This window comes from Strigops habroptila, chromosome 1 (assembly GCF_004027225.2).
Source record: "Strigops habroptila isolate Jane chromosome 1, bStrHab1.2.pri, whole genome shotgun sequence".
NCBI lineage: Eukaryota > Metazoa > Chordata > Aves > Psittaciformes > Psittacidae > Strigops > Strigops habroptila.
This window is the reverse complement of record NC_044277.2, coordinates 141,772,048-141,792,936: the sequence shown is the minus strand read 5'-3', so window position 1 is coordinate 141,792,936 and position 20,889 is coordinate 141,772,048. Positions and strand designations below refer to the sequence as shown.

General features: G+C 42.2%; 1 protein-coding gene across 6 annotated transcripts in view; it reads left to right on the top strand.

Moving 5' to 3' along the window:
• Positions 1–20,889, top strand: part of TRAK1 (trafficking kinesin protein 1) — a 142,131-nt gene that overhangs the window by 38,402 nt on the left and 82,840 nt on the right. For 5 of the 6 annotated variants that reach the window (XM_030488633.1, XM_030488642.1, XM_030488615.1 and 2 more), the window contains one exon: positions 16,194–16,486. The gene's annotated coding sequence lies outside the window, so the exon portion shown is untranslated. Of the gene's footprint in view, positions 1–9,973; positions 10,226–16,193; positions 16,487–20,889 lie in introns of those variants that run through there. The other variant, XM_030488651.1, reaches the window with a different exon arrangement.

Sequence of the window (20,889 nt, the reverse complement as noted above, 5' to 3'; positions counted from 1 at the left end):
CTTATCAAGGTTTGGTGGAAACATGCCTCACATACCTTTTTGAGGCTCTAGCTGGCCTTAAATTCTGTAGCTCTGAACTTTGGGTAATGGAGGATCTCATGTGCACTTCTCCTCTAGTGAACGTAGCATGCAGTGAAGCAACAGAACTCACAAGACACTTATGCATAAGTTACTTGGGCAAGCCTTTTAATCCCTCTGTTTTATTACTGGTTTATAGTCAGAAAAATAACTTTGAGTGTTGAGAGTGTTGCATTTGCCTACAAAATGTCACATGCGTTATTACATTACATTGCTCAGAAAGACCTCCAGAGAAACAGTTGTGGAAGACTGCTGAATTGCAAACTAATATATATTTAAGTGTACTTCAGATTATCAATGTGTACAATATTCAGATTCCATGGTCAGTATTGCTTATTATGCAAAAAAGACATTTTTTCAATACAAGTTTTTGGGGTTGCTTATAAAGTATCTATCACCTAGGAGGAAAAATCCACATTCTGAGATGGGCATGCAGTAAAGGCTTCCCTAACTCAACAAACCATACTTCAGTCTACCTCCTCGGTCTCCCATGTCATCAGCTGAGCTCTGGGGCTGGCACTAGGTCTGCAGAAATGTTTTCCACTGGTAATGTACATGTCTTGTAGTTGAGAAGCTATTTTTAGCACTCCGGTTCGACTCTTGGAGTCACTGAGGGACAGAGTCCTGGCAGAGAGCTGAAAAAGGGAGCTGCAAATAGTATGGAAAGGGAAGAGGGTTGAAAAAAGGTACCTTTCATTCCTAACTGATTTGTCTACTCTTGACTATATTGTTATTTCCTGGTAGCTTGCAAAGAAAAGGCACATTTCTCAGGATTGTTAGCTTGCATTCAGCTAGGCATAATCTCTGTGTAACTGAGGGAAAACCAATGGAATTGCATGGGTGGAAACTTCCTTTTTCACTGTGGTGATGTTCAGAGGTTGCCTGGATCTCCAAGCCGACACCTTTAACCTGGAGTGAAGTGGAAACACTCTGACCTCAGACAGCCCGGGTGAGGTGGGAGTTACATTGACTTGTACACTGCATTCGCTTACATGCTAGACTTTGTCCTGATTGCACAGTAGCCAGGGAAGGGTGATGAAGACCACAAAGCCACTGAAAAAGGAAATTGTTATAAATGGGGAAACCTTTAGTTTGACCACGATACTCAGCTACAGACAGCTTTTTAATATTTAAAGTTCAGTATTTAAAAAAAACCCTCTTGTGAGATTCCATTTGATCTATTTTATTCACAGAACTATTACTCAAAAAAGACAGCTGAGGTAGCAAAATAGCACAAGAGGGCCCACCAGTTTAAAGTGCTTATTATGGGCTCAGGGCAGGAGAGCTGCTGCTTTTCCTGGTGGCAGAATAGTTAGTGAGATTCCCTTAAATACATGGCTGTGCTTTTCCCCTTCCTCTCTTCCAAATCTATCTGTAATGTGTGTTTTGTTTCAGTGCTTAAGTCAAAGGTCATCCCCAGTGTTTCAGTCTCCTGAGTGAATGTGGTTTTCTTCACTTTCATGTTTATCTTTGCAGATAAAAGCTGCAGGTAGAGAATTTTAAATGGAACTCAAAGCTGTTGGAGGCTTCTGTAAATCACATACCTGGGAACGCTGCCACATAGCAGAAACATTTCAGTGTTGTGTATTCTTTTGCTGTGGGGACACCAAAGATAAAGTAAGGTAGGCTGGGTCAGTTGCTGTGGTGTTCCATAGAGTAACATTCCATACAATAGAAGGTTTGCAGGCATGCTGAAGTGAGAGATCAACCATCTCTCTTCTTACTGTTTCTTGTTAGGTTTTATATGTCCCAGCATCCTATCTCTCCTTACTGGGGTAGAGTCATCTACTTGATAGGGAAAAACTTTGATTTTTCCTTCTCTCTTTGTTGAAAATAACTTTCAAAATGTTTGTCTGTTTTCCTCTGGCCAGTCAGAATGGTTCATGCTTAGTGTCATCTTTCTTCATTTTGACTTGTGGGGGTTGGTCCTGCAGAGACTATTGTATGGTAGCTCATTTTTATGCTCCATACCTGGCGACACTCCAGGCCAGGCTGGATGTGGTTCTGGGCAACCTGATCTAGTTGAAGATGTCCCTGCTCATTGCAGGGGGTTGAACTAGGTGAGCTTTGTAGGTCCCTTCCAACCTAAACCATTCTATGAGTCTATGTGCAGTCTTACAGATATTTCTGGGTTTAATATGGTGGTGAAACTTTGCCTGGGTAGGGTGTTTGTAGGAAAACTCTGCATTTGTTGGGGCAGGTACTTTTTGCCCACTGTCATGTGGAATGTGTGATGTACTCTCGGTAAGTTGCAAACTTATAAAGCTAAAGTTCAGTCTTATTTTTACAGCTTTTTGTAATTTGCCTGAAGAACACAGACCATAATGGTTAGAACCTGGTGGCTCTGATGCTGCCCCTTGTCTTGCAGCAAGGGGGACTGGCGATGAGTGCAAACTGGACTATGGTAGCTAACCATTAAACATTTAGTTATAAAGACTTAATGGCATACATATCTCTGTTGCTGAGCCTGGTGGCTGTGCTGAGGAACACAAGAATGACGGAGCCAGTGTCCCCTCCAGTTGCCTTTTACTTTGCACTGTGAATGACTGGGCAGCACTGTGCAACTGTACTGTCTGCAGGTATGTTTGGAGCAAGGATGGAGCATGCTCAAGTTCTCTTCCTGCCTTTGTCTTTAGAAATGTACTTTACCACTGTACACTAATGTGCATCTGCATTATTTTAACCAGAACTGTAACAGATTCAATATTATCTTTGGTGATGCAGTTGTGATGCCTGACTGCAAAAACAAGCTTCTTATCTAGTAGGAATAAACTTGTGCAAAGAGAAAGAGGAAAAATCTGTCTGACTTCAGAAACCAGCAGCTAAACACTGTACCAGTAAATCATACATGCACTCTAGTAGCAATATTCTTTGTTCTGGCTCTGTGTTTGGATTTTGTATGGTCAGGTCTGAACACAATGTAAAGGTTGAGCAAGAATGGAAATCTGTGAAACAATGTTGTTACACAGAAGTTCAAATGAGAAAACTTGCAAAAATCCCCTCAAAATGTAGTGCCAGTTGTTAAGTGATCTGTTGGCTGTTGTTGGACTTATTTTATTTTGCTTTTTTCCTACCTCACTGTGGATTTAGCAGGTTACCCAGAGAAGCTGTGGCTGCCCCATCCCTGGCAGTGTTCAAGGCCAGGCTGGACGGGGCTTGGAGCAACCTGGTCTAGTGGAAGGTGTCCCTGCCCTTGCAGGTGGGTTGTATCTGGATGAGCTTTAAGGTCCTTTCCAACCCAAACCGTTCTATGATCCTATGATTTTATTACCTGAAATCAGTGGGAGTTGTAAAACACCCTTCTGTTCTGCATCAACGTAGCCGTGTGAGCTCTCATTTGCAAGTAAAGATTCTGTGGGAGACCATATACATGTATGCTGTGTTGTTTCCATGCAGTTTCATGGTATGTTCTGGGAAAATTGGTCTCCTGTCTGGCCCTTTGGGCATACTGTGCAACTGATCTTAACCTAGAAAGTCATGGATCTGGGTCAAGTTGCTGACCTTTTCCCTCCTGCTTATTAATAAACCTTCATGTTTCTACTGCTGTCAGTGCAGGTAGAATGAGACTGAAGCAGAAAGCATTTCAGCCCTGGCTCATCCTGCTGAGAAGGTGGCAGCATGCCTTGCTGGAATTGCACAGAGATCATTTGGGCTATGTCAGGGGCTGTGGATTCTGGTGGCTCTGGAGTCTGGACTGAACAGCAGCTTCGGAGCAAGGGCATGAGCAGTGGAACTGCAGCCCTACAGTGAAAACCTCTGTGTCTGTTAGGAGAAAGAGAGCTCTGGGAAGGTTCAGGTGCCGGTTGTCATTTCCAAGGCATTCACCCCAGCAGGGCTGTGCTAGAGCTACTGCTGCTTAAAAATTGGCTACCTTTTTAAACTATAGGACAGTAGCTTATTTTGCCTTAACGTGTCAGTTGCTGGTGGTGATGATGATGATGATGGAAATTTACCAGGGAATTATTGCTAGGCCTGAGTCACAGGAAACTTCCTGTGCTTCCTGTTTTGGCCATGGAGATTCCAGCCTAATAATGAATATCAGGCTATTTTGATAATCCATTTTTACTTAATATAAATGAGGTATATGCACGCTTTTTTCTTCCTTTTCTGTTTCCATGGTGAGGGACAAGTGTGAAAACTGAGCTTCAATGCTGTGAGCCATAGGACCTTACTCGGTAGAAACTGATGATCGTGTCTTTGTTGAACCCTGTAGTTGGTGCAGGTGAATAACAGCATGTTTCTGAAAACTGAGATTGGATCCAGAACAGCAAGGGAAGCAAGGGTGGTCTAGTGTACTCCCATCTCTACTCTGGAGTGGGAATAACTACAGTGTTTAATGCCCTGCATCCTGGTAGAGAAATACTCTCTTTGGGAAACAGTCTTGTCTTTTGCTTCAACTGCTACATGAGCAGTTTAAACTGCTATGTCCTGGCCAAAAGGATGACCAAGAATTTGTTAAACAAAGCCAAAACTGTTATTTGTATGGGGCAATTGGTGGCCTGGAGATCTCTGTTGCTATTGGGTGTGCTTTTTAAGGTTATTTCAGTGATAATTCCATTGGACCCCAAACCCTCAGGCAGATAAACTGGAATATGTCACCTTGCTTATAATTAAAGCAGGGCTAAATTTAAAGCAAAAGCTTTTCTACGTGAACCGTAGGAGGAGGTAGATAGGCTGACTTTGTTTAATGGAAGTCAGGGTCTCTGTAGTATTTAGAAGTATTTGTCTAAAAATTCTCATTCTTTTAATGACATGGTGTGCCGCCCTCTCTTGTTTGGGAAGTTTGTTTTTCCCTGTCTGCACACTAAGTTGCAAGGAAGTGCTCTCCAGACGTTCTTTAATAGCAAGGAGAGTTTCATATTCTCTCTTGACAGTAAGAGAGATGTGATAAAGCTTTAAAGTCTGACGCTAGAACATACTGGACAGATAACCTAAAATTAATGAAGGCTAAATAATGAAATTCAGGGTGTGCAGTCTCAAAGCACTTTTTAATATTGTTGGCTTAAGCTGTCAAATCTGGGCTTCTTTTTACCTTTTTTAGCTCAAATAAGAGTTTGTATGTGGGATGAGCAATCTACATAGGGAATTTACAAAGTAGGTAAAGAGGTCTGTTCCTTTCAGGAAATCCTGTGTTTATATCCAGGATTGGATTTGTAGGCCTTGCTTTCCATTTTGCTTGTTGATCTAGAAGTCTGAGTCTCCCACAGCTCCCTTGACAGAAGCTTGCCTCTTTGTGCACGAGCAAAAAGGGTGAGAATCTTTAAAACAGTCAGCCAATTACTTTGGCTTTAGTGATACTTTATCACGGTGTCAAAATTTATCATCATCTTCAAATGTAACTGTGGTTACTGAAAGCCCAGAAGATGTTCTGGTCTTAAATCTGAGTAAATGTTGTTACTTTGAGGACACTGGGTGTTGGGAATGATACCTTTGCTTGTGATAGACTATGTATATGAGCTGAGGAAAGTCAGTCCCAGTTGTTGTTCTGAGGCTGACAGGACCTTTGCTCTGCCAAATATAGACCATGAAAAAACATTTTGAAGGCAGGAATTTCTATGCTTTTATTGAGAGGCTTGCTTTTAAACTGGGGATGGGGAACACTAGTGATGTCTTTATATTTTTCAGTTGAATGAAGTGCTTCAAATGCTGTTTTCCAACCTTCTTCTGTGCACGTTCAACTTTATCATGTCTGTCATAGTCTACTGAATTTGTCTAGTTCCTCTTATTGCCTGATCAATGGTTGTGCTTGATGCTGTAGTAAAAAGATAACTTTCAGAGGAAGTTTCCATTGAAATTTCAGTAGAGTACACACAGGGAAAAAAAAAAAGTCCTTGCCAGAGGAATAGGGTTCATCACAGAACTGTTTCCTCTTGCTGAAAGCTGCCTTGGTTGCTTGCCTGAGCCTGTTGGTATACTCAGAATGCTTTCTGTCTGGGTGCTAAGATAGGAATAAGTCATAAGGCATGCTGAGAAGTGGGAAACTGAACTGGCTGAGGCAAGTCAGCTTGCCTGGTCCACTTAGAGTAGCTTTAGGTCTCCATCAACAGAGATTTACAATAGAGCAGGAGCTGGCAGAGGGTAGTTTGGTCAAGTGCTTACTGCCTATGCCATGACTCTTCATCAGGGACTGTAGCGATAGGACAAGGGGTGATGGGTTCAAACTGAAAGAGGGGAAGTTCAGGTTAGATCTAAGGCAGAAGTTCTTCCCTGTGAGGGTGCTGAGGCGCTGGCACAGGGTGCCCAGAGAAGCTGTGGCTGCCCCATCCCTGGCAGTGCTCAAGGCCAGGTTGGACACAGGGGCTTGGAGCAACCTGCTCTAGTGTGAGGTGTCCCTGCCCATGGCAGGGGGTTGGAACTGGAGGAGCTTTCAGGTCCTTTCCAACCCAAACCATTCCATGATTCTATGATTCCATGACTGGTGTGTGGGTGAAGTTCAATGTCCAGTACTATCTGTTGCGCATTTTGGAGAATATGTACATGCATTCAGGAATTTGTCTGAGGACAACTTCAAGAAGTGTCATGTTTAAAGATTATTGTCATTATTTTCCAAACTCAGTTTCCAAATTGTTTGGAACCATTTGATCCATCTGCATTGAGTGGGTTTTATTTTTGTGGTCCTTTGGGGAAAGCCACAATGCTGGATTGCAACTTCATTGTGTAATTAATATAGTTTAGTCTGCAAAAGAAGCAAACGCAGCGCATGCATTACATTGAATTTGCATTTCTACCTCTGAGCTTGTGCTCTTGTGTAGTTCTCCCTTGTTGTTTAATGAACGGTGGTGTGCTTGCCATGTTCATGTTAATGCCCCTGGAATTTTCTAAAAACCTCTGTTCCAAAATCTTTGCTAGTATGACTTTGACTTTAATGGCACTGAGCCCTGGATAATTGGCTCAGTTTCCTAAAATTCCACAGCCTGTTGTTAAGATAAACATTTCTAGGTTCCCAAGAACACAGGCGCGTGTATATGGTAATACACTGGGTATACAGAACAACCTTGAAACAGCAAATTCTTCTTTGCCTATTTTATTCTTGATGTTTACAAACAAACTTCAGAAGCAGAAGGATGATTTTACAGAATAACCATGCCAGGTTTTAAACTACATTGGGGCGTTTTGAGAGGGGCTGTGAAATTTCTCTCTTTTAGCCATTAGCTTCTAGGGAAGCAGAAGGGAATCAGTCCTGCATTGGAATGGTGTGTGTTGAGATGCACCCTCATTAGTCAGCAGCTCATATCTCAGTTGCTGGGAAATCCATGTGACCAAAGCTTTGGTATTAGGCCCAGGATTGCTCGTTGTTTAGGAATTTGTACTCTTGTCATGTCATTCCTCAATGCTGGTACCTGAAGTGACTTGTATGCCCAGGTATCCACAAGTGTGGGAAATCTGGCTTTCACCTCGCTGAAAAGGGCTGTGCTCTGTGATCCCTCAGCCCAAAGCTTTAGAGAGGGGTTATAATTATAGAGCTTGTGACAGAGCTGGGTTTGGTTCACTCGTGTCCTCCCAAACATAGCAGTACGCAGTTGGAAGTGTGCTCCCATACATAGCTACTTAAAGACAGCAAAAGAAGATGGATGTTGAGGCCCAGGGATATTAACAGCCAGTTAAGAAATTCCAGGCTAGGTTCTGAGGAACTCTGTGCACATTTAGGTTGTAAGACAACCTTGAAGAGTGAGGCAGGTTCTCACTGGATCATGCCAGTTGCTGGAGCACATGGGGAGGCTTGCTGCCAGGGATGCTCCTGAGCCAAAGCAGATCCTCCTAGCATCCTAGTGAAGGAGTTGGTGGTCTGACTGTCCTTGGAGGTAAGCTTCCTCATAGTTGTCTTTAAAAGTGCTTCTAGCAGCAACAGGAAACTTTTTAAGTTCTTACTTTTTGGAGAAAAATTTAAAAAGAAATGGATGTTCTTACTCAGTGGGTTGGGGTTTGATCAGTTAGGGTTCCTTTTCTTTATGTTTTTGTATGATTATTTAAGTTAGTCCAAAGCAGAAAACTCAGTCTGAAAGTAGGGGATCAGGACACAGCAAGTATCGTGTCTGGGCATTTTGTTATTTGTGGGCTGTTTTTTTTTTCCCTCTCGTTTGAATTTCAGGGCACTTTTCAAGGAATTTTGTTCCTTTACCAGCTGGTTCCTCTCACCCCTGCACTCGCTGTCTCTATGCAATAAGAAGTCCATGTCCACAGAGTCCCTGCCTGTGGCAGGGGGTTGGAACTAGATGATGATCTTAAGGTCCTTTGCAACCCAAACCAGTTTGTCATTCTATGAACTAGTAAAGAAAAGCAGCAGTCTTTGTTACGTGGTGTTTTGTGTAAATGCTTTCAGAAGGACAGCTGTTATTAAAATTTGAAATAATGACACTTCTCCAATCCCATAAAGTAGCATTGTTTAAAATTTAAATTCTACCAACTCTATGTAGACTCTTAAGACTCATTGTGCAGGGTGAGAAATGTAAAAACTCTTCCTGTAATAGGAGAAAAACAATAGTAATGCAAAACAAGATTAAAATTCCCCTCCCAGGTTTTAAGTCCTGATAACTACTGGTTTGAGTCAGTCTGTTCTTTGTTTAGGGTTACTTGACTAAAACTCTTGGCCCTGATTTGTGGGCAGTCGGGTTAATTGTAGTTTTGTTTAAACAGTAGTAGCGGTTGGGGGAGCCACCATTCTAGCATGGGTTTAAAGCTGTTTGCACTGCTTGCCCTTGGTCTTTAGTGTTGTCCTGGGGAATCAGGTATGGCTTGGCTGTCTGGTGAGGGTTTTGGCTTGGAATGGTAACATCTTAATTTGAATGTCTTTTACCGAATGCATGCTGTCTTAGGCCCTGGCACTGTTCTGTGGGGTTGTTGGGGGGTTTTAGTTTTCGTTTTCCCCTTCACTAGTAGCTAGTTCATGTGTTCTAGCGCGTCTCATCCCTGTTCTGCTTCTGGTCAAGTGGTCTCGCTGGTTCTTGCTGATAGGAAGTGAGCTCAAGATTCAAGAGCAGACACAGCGGTGTTACCTCGTCTGCTGCAATTGAGGGAAGTTGAGAGTCCTCCCACAGCTCTTCCCAACAAGGGGAAAAGCAGTACTCCTGCTTAGCTATCTTTTGGAAGTCTTTGAGGCTTATGGAGAAGTAAAGTAATGGGGTATTCCATGTTCTTGTGGCATACCAGCAAACACCACTTTTCAGGTTTCTGTTGTCACTGTGCCCATCCATACTACTTGAGGACCTGGTTTGCTGGTGGTGAGGTAGTTTCCCCCATACCTGAACTGTTCGACCATTTTTTGTGGTACAAGGAGATATATTAACAATGTATGTTGTGAAACAGTGTACTGAAGGTGACATTCATGTAGTCTAGCCTGTGTATTGGCTGTGTGCAAGGCAGGTGTTCATACACGCTACACACAATATCAACCTAATCCCAAATGATCTCATTGTTTGTTTTTTGTTTTAAGTCATTAGATCCTTTCCTTCTGTTCAGCAACTGTTGGACCATGGTTCTTGGACCCATCTTGTATTGATCTGCGTCAGTGAGCACCTTGCAGGTGCATGGGTGTGAGTAGAAAGTACATGTTTGAGGTGTTCATAGTTTGCACTGCTGTACCTCTGAGCTTTGTTTTGCTACCAAATGAATTCTTCCTTTGACTGCACATGCAGTTCTCACATTCTGTACTGGAGGTGGTGGAACAGCTTTCCCTTTCGGCATGTTTAGCTACGGTCTCCCAGCCAGTAGCTGAGGGTAAAACAGTACCTGTTCTCAGTTTTATTTGCTCATGGAGTGGGGGGAAGCAGATTGTTTGGCCTACATTAAATAAAAGGAGAGGGATCTGTAAAAAGCTGCTAGTGTAATGTGAGCCTTACACAAGGAAGAGCTATTTATAAAGCCCTGCAGTATTTGCCTGAAGGAACCTGACTGCAGAGAGGGCAGTGTTACATCCAGCCGGTGAGAGCATGCTGGTGCTTGCAGCTGCCAAGGTCAAACCTGGGGCTTGTCTTACAGCATAGAATCATAGAATCACAGAATGGCTTGGGTTGGAAAGGACCTGAAGATCATCCAGTTCCAAGCCATGTCGCCCAAGGCTCTGTCCAACCTGGCCTTCAACACTGCCCCTCTCCCGTGGCCCGAACGGACAAGAGACTGATGGGCTCATTTGGAAGACCAGATCCCAGTGGTGAGAAGCTGTGGTTCGTGGAGAACAGTGGGGTGGTTTTCTTTCCTTTTTAATTTTTTTGTTTTTTTTCCTTTATGGGGCTTTTTATTGGTGATGTTTTGACTTGCATTACTTTTTGAGAAAACATGATTGTCTTGATCGAAGATTTAATAGTCAGACAAGGCCAAACAAGGTCACAGCAGCAGCTTTGGAGAGCTCTAGAGTAAGACTTCATGCTTGTTTATATTATCATTTAAGCATCTTTGGGGTTGTTGCTGCTGCTATTCTGGCTTTTGTTCTCTAGTGGTGACTTTTTTTTATACTAATGACATTGCCATGCCACTGGCAGTTAACCAGGTATTGTTCTGCTTTCCTGGTTGTCTGGTTATTGGATGCCTTCATCTGCTTACTACTTGTTGGTTATGAGGTGTTATAAAAAGTGATTTTTAGAAGCCCTTCAAATGTTTAGCTTGAAAGCACTCGTTAATGGCAGAAGAGCTCCTCTTTTGGGAGGCATATACCTGAAAAGTTCTTCATAGCATATAATGACCACTGGGTGCTGATACTTCTCCAAAAACATTGCATTTGGCTAGGCCAAAGAGTTGGGGGAAATGTGATATAAGGCTTGAGTGAAAGGGTCTGTGAGGTGCTGGGGTAGCAGATGGCTTTGGTGTTACAGCCTGGGTCGCGGGCACAAAAGCACTGTTCAGAAAGCACAGCAGTGTTTCCTCCAGGGTAATCTAAGAAAGATTAAAAGGTTCTTGAATGGCTTTAAAACTTTGGATAAGGATCTGGTCTAGAGTTGTCCAAGATGTTTCTCCCTTTAGTTTGCTGTAAAAATAATATATCTCTTCTAACATAAGAAATGCAGTACTTGTTTTTAGGTGAAGTGTTTGAAAGTAAATAGACTGCTTGTCACATTCTGTCACTCATCTATGGCACTTGGACTGTTCATAGCCCTGTTTAAGCAGTCAGGATTCTGTATGTTTAAACGAGAGCTTCTGGGTGGAAAAGAAACCCCTGTGGTTTATACGAGGGTATATCAGCACAAGATTGAAATAACTCAGTAAATTACTTGGGATCAAATTCAACCTTTATCGGAAAGTTAAATAGTGTTTTTATGTGTGTGTGTGTGTATAAAACGCAGACCTACTACAAATGGTTTTTTCTTTCTGATCTGGCCAGGTTTGTTTAAATGGAAGTGAGCATTTTGTCTGGCTTTGAACCCACCCGCTCAGTGAAGGATTTTTTTTAAATTATTAAAAAAAAAAAGAAAAAGAAAAAGCAGCAAACTTTTGGAGATGCAGGAGGAGAAATTGTAAAGGAGTAAGTTGAGTGCTTGAAGCAAGTCTTACAGCTTTGGTCAATTCAGTGATCATTTTCCAAACATAGACGATGGTATTCTTAATTGCTGAGGCCAGGCCTGCAAGTTAAGCTATTTCAGATTACAGACATAAAAACTGGCTTTGATTTGCTCCAGTGTCTCCATGGGGCATTTTGCATCTTGAAAAAGGGTGGGTTTTGGGTTTTTTTTCTTTGTGTGTGTGTGTGTATGTAAATAAGATGCTTGAGGGTTCTTTTTAAAGAACTTAGTGAAACTTAACACACTTCGTAAACCAGAGGTGTTTAGTGGATTTACAAAGTAGTGTACAAACCGGGGAAGAACACTTCTGGTGGGACTGTTGCAAGTACATAAAAGGGAGAAATTTGCAAACCCTAAACCCCTCTGAAGTGTTTAACCATCATTTAGTAGTTAGTAAATGAGAACATAGGATCAGAGCTCTGTAGCTCCAGGCAGATGGGAAGAATAAGAAGTTCTCTCAATCCCTTGATACCCTGAGGGATACCAATAGGGATGGATACGTAGATCCAAGTTGTTGGCACTGAAGCTTCTTAAAGCTTCATTAGTGATTTGGGTGGGTTACTGTAGATTAGATTTAGCTTGGCACCTTGGGGTGAATGTCCCCACTTACCCATGCAGTTTGAAGCTTCCTGAAGGAGGAGAATGTATTAATACATGCCAGATGACCTTGCAGTGATGTCGCCCACGGGGTTATTTGAAGTCTCATGTGTCTGTCTGGCAGCAGGTTGCGTTTGAAGTGCATCTTGGAGCAGAGTTTTCAGGTTGTTTCAGAGTTGTTCTGAAAAGCCAGCTATCTCACAGTAACTGGTTTTGCTTCAAAACTGTGCTACTGCTCTAAACCAAAGAGCATAGTTACATAATGAGAGTATGCATAGCAAGAGGATGACTGGAAGAAAGGGGAAGATTTTAGTCCGAAGCCCTAGAAAGATATTTCTGCTCTCTTTTAAGGAAATACAGCTTTGAATTCCCAGACGTTTGCAGTGGTCAAGCTGCCATGTCAGACTAATGAATAAAAGTAGTGTTTGAAGCACAAAATCTGAGCTAGATAACTAAAAATTGTTCAAAGCTTAATAAATACCATAGGGTGCAGGGAGTGGCACGTCATTTTTAGGAGTTCCAGATGTTTAGTGACTAAACTAAACTGCTGTTGCTGCAAGCCAAGGTGGTGATAAGAATTATGTTGCAAGGTTACAAGTAATGTATATGCTGGCATTGCTGGGCTGTGGGTAGGCACATGGCTGAATATCTCCATGTCTTTTATTGCTTTGCTTAACTCATTTGTGTATTTAGGTTCAGAGAACCCAGAAATGGCTGACTGATGTGGAGATTTCTTTGCTTTACCTCAGAACCTTCCAGTCTTGTCTGATGTAAATGTGTCAGTCAGCTTTGAATTGCTTTGCCAAGGTACTTAGAGCTGGATAACTTTTTGAAGTGGAATGTAGTGCTGGCTAACCACAACTAGTATTTTACTTGGCTTTTGTAAGCTGGGCAGCCACAGGTACACTGCAGTCGGTACCCAGTGTACTTCTTGATCAAGTCTTAGTTACACTGTAGTCATAGTTCCGACTGTTGTATAGATGTACTATTAGATGACAGTGGTCTTTGGTTTGTATAGAACTTAAGATCTTAATGTAGTAACCATGCAAACACTCTATTTTAAGCATTTATTGGGTTAGAGCAATATCTGGGTGTTGTACAGAGGAGGTGTGCAGGAGCAAGTCTTTCTGCTTGTGTCATCACTCTTATAAAGTGCAAGGATTGAATGAGTGCCTTTAACAAACAGCTGGCAAATAAGGGGGTTTTCCAGAGTAAAAGGACCTGGTTAAGAATATGTACAGGATAAACTTAAGGGAATTGTCATCTTTCTACAAACAAAAGATTTACGTTCAAACATTCCAAATTAAATATTTCTTTAAATTCAAGTCTGTTTATTGGCCCCAAACTGTCATTGTATTTAGACCAATAGAAATGGTGCAATACAGCCACCAAGGCAAAAGCTGAATTATGTCATATTAGGTACAAGAGTTGAGTTATTTAAGTCCTGTATGTGGGCTGCTGTTGACATAGTAGAAAGAATGAAATACATTAAATTTTCATCGAGAGAAGTAATAATCTGACTTAAATTGTGTGCTTGTTTGGATGTCAGAAGGGGTAAATACAAAACACTGCAATAACAATTTGTATCATCTCCTTATGAATACTGTATATGTAGGTGAGGCTATTTTGGGAATTTGGTAAACACTGCTCGGCTTTAGTTTGTTTTTCTTGTCGGCAGCAGGAAGATTCAGCTGCAATTTTAAAGGAAAAGTGTGCACCCCTGGATTAAGTGCTGATATTTGCCTTGCAAGGGAGGCCATGCAGACAGTGCTGCTAGAGATTTGATGAAGGCTGAACAACATTTTTCCACTGTGTGTATGGAAATTGAAGATGTTAAGTAAGTCTGAAAGGAAGCAGGCATACATGTTCATGCCTGCTTTCTTCCCTTCATGATAGAAAGTTTTAAGATAAGAGCAACTTCTCTTCCTTAATCCAGAACTTGACTTTCTCATGGAGATGTTACATGCATTTCTGCAGCAGAGCAGGCAGACTGACTTGAGGGGTGGTGGGGAGGGGGTTGTAGCTTGTTTGTATTTTCAAGGTCTGTTTGTTCTGTAAGTGTCAATGATGAAACAGCTTGTGTGAAGGAAGAGCACTGGTAACTTTGCTTCTGGATGTGTGTGTGGTGAATATTAAACTGGGTGAAGGCAGAGAGGTGAAACTCATCCATCACAAACTTCTAACACAACTTGGAATGTTATGTTCTGGCCAAGACTATTTTTGGTGAGAACTCTGTGGGAGATAAAGTCATGAATGGGTAGAGGTGATCAGGTATGTCAATGTGTCCAGAAAGTTACAAGATCTCAGATTCCCAAAACTCACTTGAACACTTTTACAGGCAGATCACACTGTGGTTATCAGTGTTACTTCATTCGGTAATGTTATGTTGCTGGCTCCCTGTAGTTGCTAAGGCAGGGCATGGGGAGGAGGAGAGAGGGGGGCAAGAAAAGCTGAAGACTTCTCTTAATGCTTTCAGTCACTGATTCCTAGATATGCTCTCATTCATAACAACAGACTTAACTAACAATTTCCCAAAACAAATGTGATTCACAGATGCGTTGTAGCAACTAGGACAAAACAGCTCTGCAGTCAGTCTGTGCGTTTCCAGTATATTTTCTTCTTTATAGCTTAAGCTGTTTCTCTTTTCAATGCAGAGGGGAAAACAAAGGTTTGAGTTTTGATTTTGACTTCATTGGAGCAACTGATTTCTCATATCAGTAATCTCCCTCTTGTTATTCCTAAAGAGCCACTTGAAAGGGGCCCATTTAAAAAATAATCAGTCCCAGTGACCCTATTGTTCTTTTCAGAATGTGCTGTGACAGCAGAGGAATAATGGATGCTCTGCAGGGGAACCAGAAGATTTCCTGTTAAAGCACTCAAGTGAGACCTCTTCCTGCAGCTGCCTCGGGAGGGGACCATTTGTATGGGAGTATGGTATCATAAATTCATCGGCTGATTTAATCTGTTCCTGTAGCTGTTATGATCATTACTAAATACAGGTTTTGAGCCTCTGAGAACTATTACCAGGTTAAGTGATACCATGCCCGAATACAAATGGATGTAATTGAGGAAAACTTAATGAAGTGTCATTTTGTGTATGAAGGTGTTAATATTGCCCATTTGTCTTCCGGTTGTGGTGTTATGCTTTCAGTGTGAACACATCCTTATTGAGACCCTCTGAGAGGGGGAAAGAATGTTGCTTTTCTGTTCTTATGCATGTGGTGAAAGGGCTTTGTTGTAAGGTTTCTCTGAAGCTTATTCCTGGAAGGTCTAGAACGTATGATCTGTGTTTTGACATTTTAGAGACGGATGCTTGAGTCCTGCCACGAGTTTCTAGAAATATAGTTGTGCTTTGGTGAAGCAATAATGTTATTTACTAGAAATGCCAGAAAATAAGATGCCAAAATCCTGAGTGTAACTTTAACAGCACAATAAGATTATCTGGACATGTTCCTAGAGATTAAAGAGAAACTTTTCTGTAGAATTTTCCAGAAAACTTGTCTTTCTGGTTCTCAATGAACCGAACATAGTATGTTCTGTTGCTGCACATGCATATTAAATTGCATCCACACCTTCTGCTTGCAGACCAGTGCATTTGTGTCTTCTTGCTGCTGGCTTTCTGCTTTTCCCATGTAATCTGGGTGTTCTTGTGTGGTCTGTTCTTCAGCTGCTGCTTATGCATTGTAACTACTACGTGTATAAAGCCTTTTGCTTGGCTGACATGAGAGAAAGTTAGTTGGTGAATGAGCCAAAGTGGATGGACTTGAGGGTTTGGCAGGTTGGGTCAGGCAACAATACGGATGTTTAATCAGCCACTGGTAAATAATATGGTACAAGGAATAGTTCCTACTTGACATGACTGTGCAAGGTGCAAAGATAGGCAGCTGCTCTCTGAAGAGGGCTTGGGATTTAGCATTTGCTGTTTTTGTTAGGTTAAACTAATGTTTAAGGAGAAGAAAATGAGGTATTCTGATTTATGCTTATTTGGAATGACTTGAACTGACCATTTCTTTCTTTTGTGTTTTACAGACTTCTCGAAGCCAGCCGTAGTGAAAAGCAAGAATTGTGTTCCTGCCAGCCAGACCCAGTCTCCAGTGCTGGTCCCCCTGATGGCAGTTTGTCCAAGCCTGTGAAACCTGCCAAGCTGGACGCCACAGCTTTGCACGACTGCACTTTGGCCGCCACTGTGCCTCCTTCGGAGCTCTCGAGTGATGCGGTCCCAGCCTGTGACACAGGCATTCATGAAGAGCACTATGTAAGTGAAGCAGTGGAAGATGATCTTCCAGACTGCAGAGAGTACAGAGATGCCTGCACCATTACTGGTAAGCAGTCAAGTCTTTTATCTTGAATCTTCTCTGTTCTTAAGCTGTTGGTGAGGTGTCTGGTTCATGGACATGCTGCTGGTGGTCTGCATGTGTTTTTTCTTGTTTAAGAAGTGATTTCACAAGCACCTGGGTTTTCAGTGGCAGCACTTTGCGAGGGTTAAGGCTCTTGTAAATAGGCTAGACCAATGACAACTGTGAAATGAGGATGCTAAGCTGATGTGCTTGGGCAGCTGAACCCTTTGAAGTTTATTTGGAAAATAAACCAACTAAAAGTCAGGGATGACAGGAAGGAAATACCACAGCTTAAATTATGGAATGGTGGTCCTAATATTCAACATAATTTAGATTTTTATCTTGATGTGAGAATTGCTTTGTGGGAGAAGGGGATGGGAGAAATAGTGTCTAATATCGTATTTTGACTGTACATAACCAGTCCATTTTTTCACATGAGTTTTGGAACTACAAAAGTTAATGTATAAGGAACAGCTTCTTCTGCATGTTTGTATGAAAGGTTAAATGATGAAAGGTCAAATGCCCTTTTATTATGGATGCATACACATAAGCAGAATATGTGGTTTATGGTATTTTAAATGGTGTTTTAAATAGAATTAGATTCTTAGTGGTGTGGTCAGCTGACCCAGTTTTTTTGTGTTTGAATAATGACTGTAACTCAGTTTGGTCATGGGTATGTCCATGAAATGACAGGCAGTTTCCATTCCAAATGCATGGTTTGTTAGCTGAGCTGTGAGGCTTCTTTTAGCTTGAAGTGACCTTGTCAGTCTGACGTCTTTTGGGAATGTTTAAGGAGTCAACTGAGTTTTCAGGAGGGGAGAAATGAGAGAGCTGAGAAAAAAAGAGGTAAGACTGGGGCCATTCTAACTGGCTGCCAGATCCACTTACCCTGGGTTACTTGCAGTCATTTCTAGAATTGTCTGTAGGTCAGAGAAGCAGTTCATGGTGACCATCAACAGATATTTTTGTAGTATGCCTTAACTTAGCTCATCCCAGCTGCTGTGTAGTTGCTAAGGGTTGAGATCCTGAAAAAAACCAAAGAAAGAAGGGGAGAGATGCTCTGCAAGTCCATCGTGATTCCCTTGAGACAGCAAGCAGCAGGATTAACGCTGAAGTCCCTTTCAGTTAGGTATGCTTCTACATAAAATAATTGTTTTGTGAACAGAAACTTACTCCTCCTCCCTTGTATTCAGGGCTTTAGAGCTCTTTAACTGGTTAGTTTATAAACAGGTCATTCTCTTGATTGTCACTTAGGTATTTGCTTGGTGGGGAGACTAGAAACTCTACGTGCTGCATAGATGCATTCCTGGTAGCGTAAGTCTGTTTTCCAGGCTCCTTGTAGAAGGATCTTTCTTGCAAGTTGTTCTGTGGGTTCTGCCCTGTCTCCCCTCCTGCGTTAATAGGAAAACATTAACTTTATGGTTTTCAGTTTCTAAATACAAGCCCAGACATCCAACTTCTTTCATGAATCAAGATGTCTTCTTGATTCTGGTTCCTTGAAAGGCAAGATAAGCTCTTCCTTTCTGAATTTTTAGAAGTAGCTTTTGTTAAATGGAAGTCAGTGCATGTCTTCCTACTTCACACTTTTTCAAGCCTGATATAGTTTCTGCATGTTCTTCTTTTTGGTTGTCAGCCAAGTGTGGTTTACTGATTGAGCCTATAACGCATATTGATGGATTAGCTGTTCTGCAGGAGCAGATTTCTACTGTTCATGACCTGGAGACTGGATAAGACTTGCAGTAGAAATAGTGGTGGGTGTTTTGGTTGGTTAGTTATGGGATTTTGGGGGTTTTTTTCTGTTATAAATTGATTTTTCTGAGTTTCAGGTCTTTTGCTGTGCTTTCTAAAGGTGTCAAAGGTCATAGAATGGGTGTGAGGATTTGGTCTCATACTTAATCCGTATACTCTCTGCTTTGTCAGTAGTACATGCTGGTATGCAGCCTATACCCTTGAAGCAGGCAGAAGGAAATACTTCTGGAGGAATAAGGATTGTCAGAGGCTTTAACATGAAGATTTTCTGTAGGTCTGACCGACAGGTTAGCATTATTTACACTTTTAAACTGTTCAGTGGGAAATAAATGCTCGTACTAGGTCTGCATATGCCATAATTCTTCTTCTGATGCCAAGGCTTGACTGGTCCTAGAGCAGACATGTTCAAATTCAGCAACAGGGATAATCTAGTTTCTTTGAAGGCTAAAAACTAGAGCCTCTTGTACAGGTCATCTGCAAAAATTCTTGCAAATAAAGGCTTAAACACAGTGAAGAAAAATCTGGAAAACTGAGTCACGATGCTGTTTTGTGGGGATGCTTTCTGACACACGACCAGCCAGTGGTAATGCAAGTTGACTGAAGCCTAAGAATACTTTCTGTGATTTATGAAGGGACTCTTCATCAGGAACTGTAGTGATAGGACAAGGGGTGATGGGTTCAAACTGAAACAGGGGAAGTTCAGGTTAGATCTAAGGCAGAAGTTCTTCCCTGTGAGGGTGCTGAGGCGCTGGCACAGGGTGCCCAGAGAAGCTGTGGCTGCCCCATCCCTGGCAGTGTTCAAGGCCAGGTTGGACACAGGGGCTTGGAGCAACTTGCTCTAGTGTGAGGTTGTCCCTGCCCATGGCAGGGGGTTGGAACTGGATGAGCTTTAAGGTCCTTTCCAACCCAAACCAGCCTGTGATTTTATGTGGCACATTTTGCTATTGAGCTTTCCAAGAAGGCCATCGATGCTCAAAGAATTTTCAATTCTTGATGCTTGTTTCCCCACCCCCTGTCCCCATCCCCGCCCCGCCGCCGTTGCTGGCAGTAGAGAGGCACTTTGGCACTGTCAGCAGCACGATCTTTCCTGTCTGGAACCTAAGAGCAGCAGTAATGTAGCTGAAGGTGCATTGCACATTCTGATTGTGCTAAGCATGTTTTCTTGGATATAGGGTTGGCTTAGACATTTCCTGTCCCCAAACCACCTCAGAATGTGCTTGTGCCTATTTCTGTGGGAGTGCAACTAGAGGTATTTTAGGCAACTGGTCTGGATAGAATCCCTATTCCGCTTTTGTGGCAAAGGGGAGGTGAAGGTTACTTTCTAAGCTAGGTCACACCTCAGATCTGTTCTACTGTATGGTCTAAAAGCAGTTACATGGGCATAACACAGGGAATGAGCACTGTAGGGGTGCACCTAGGTGACAAAAAACTGTGAGGTGAAGTTTCCTTAAGCCAGTGTTATCTCTGAGTGCAGGTACAGCACCCTAAAAGACAACTTCTTTCCCAATCAATCTGATGATAAAGTGATTTGAAACCCATTGCTGCTATAACTGAAGTGTTACACAAGAAGCAGCTTCTGAATCTCTGCTAATTTGAGCATACAGGGGCAAATGAATAGGACAACTGATCTGTTTAAAAAGTTGTTCGTGAATGTTTCGAGCGTTGTTATATAAAACGGAAATACTACCAGTGGAGCATGTATTTTCTGAACACTAGTAGTACTAAACCTGAAAAAGGATTCAGTATGTGCTGTAGTAGGTTTTTTTTTTGTTGTTGTTATTTCTTCATTTTGGTTTTTGTTAGAAGATTTAAGAGAAAAGTTCAGTGTAGTCTGATTTAGAGTTTCTACTGCTATCGCTTGTGGAGCTCCTACAGGTAGGTGGGCAGAAGGACACTCGAGGCTCAAGGTCGGTGGGCAGTGGGGCAGCGCTGTATGCCATAGAAGTGGCACTCTGCTACTACATGTGTGCAGCACCTATCTTCTCCTGGTTGTTTTTTCCTTTGCGCTGTTCTTTTTCTTGCTGCTACCATTCCCTTGAGCATAAAGGCATGAATACGGATGTGGCACCATCTAGTGTTCCTTTCGCTAGGAAGGGAGTCAAGAAGCATGTGTCTGTCCTGCAGTTGCAGTGCAGACCCAGAAGACTGCAGTCAGGTGTTGATGGAAGCAGCAACTGAAGTGGGGGCTTCCTTGTCTAACACCCCCATCCCATTTTTGGTGAAGTAGGAAGGGCTGCAATCTTGACATGATAAAGCAGAGTATCACTAAGTTGCTCCACAGTTCCAATTTAGTGAGTTATAAAAGCCTCTTAGTCTGATTGCCTTTCTTGTCCGTCAGCTGCAGTCAGACAAATCCTGTCCTCCTGGGAATGGAGTGTACAGTGGATGGAAGTCTGAAATACCACTAGAGTACAGATTTACTCTTGTGACAGATGTCTGGCTGCCAGAGTGGTTTTGTGCTTGGGGTTTTTTTTCCTTTCCTTTTTTGTTTCTCTTTAATATGCATAACAGTATCATTAGCCATCTTCATTAACTTCCAGTCTTCTTTCTCATGTCAGAAGACTGGCTATTTGCAGTGATTTTGGCGTGATACACTTTGTAATTCAAGAGCTAACTGCTTAGTATGCCACGTAGGCTTC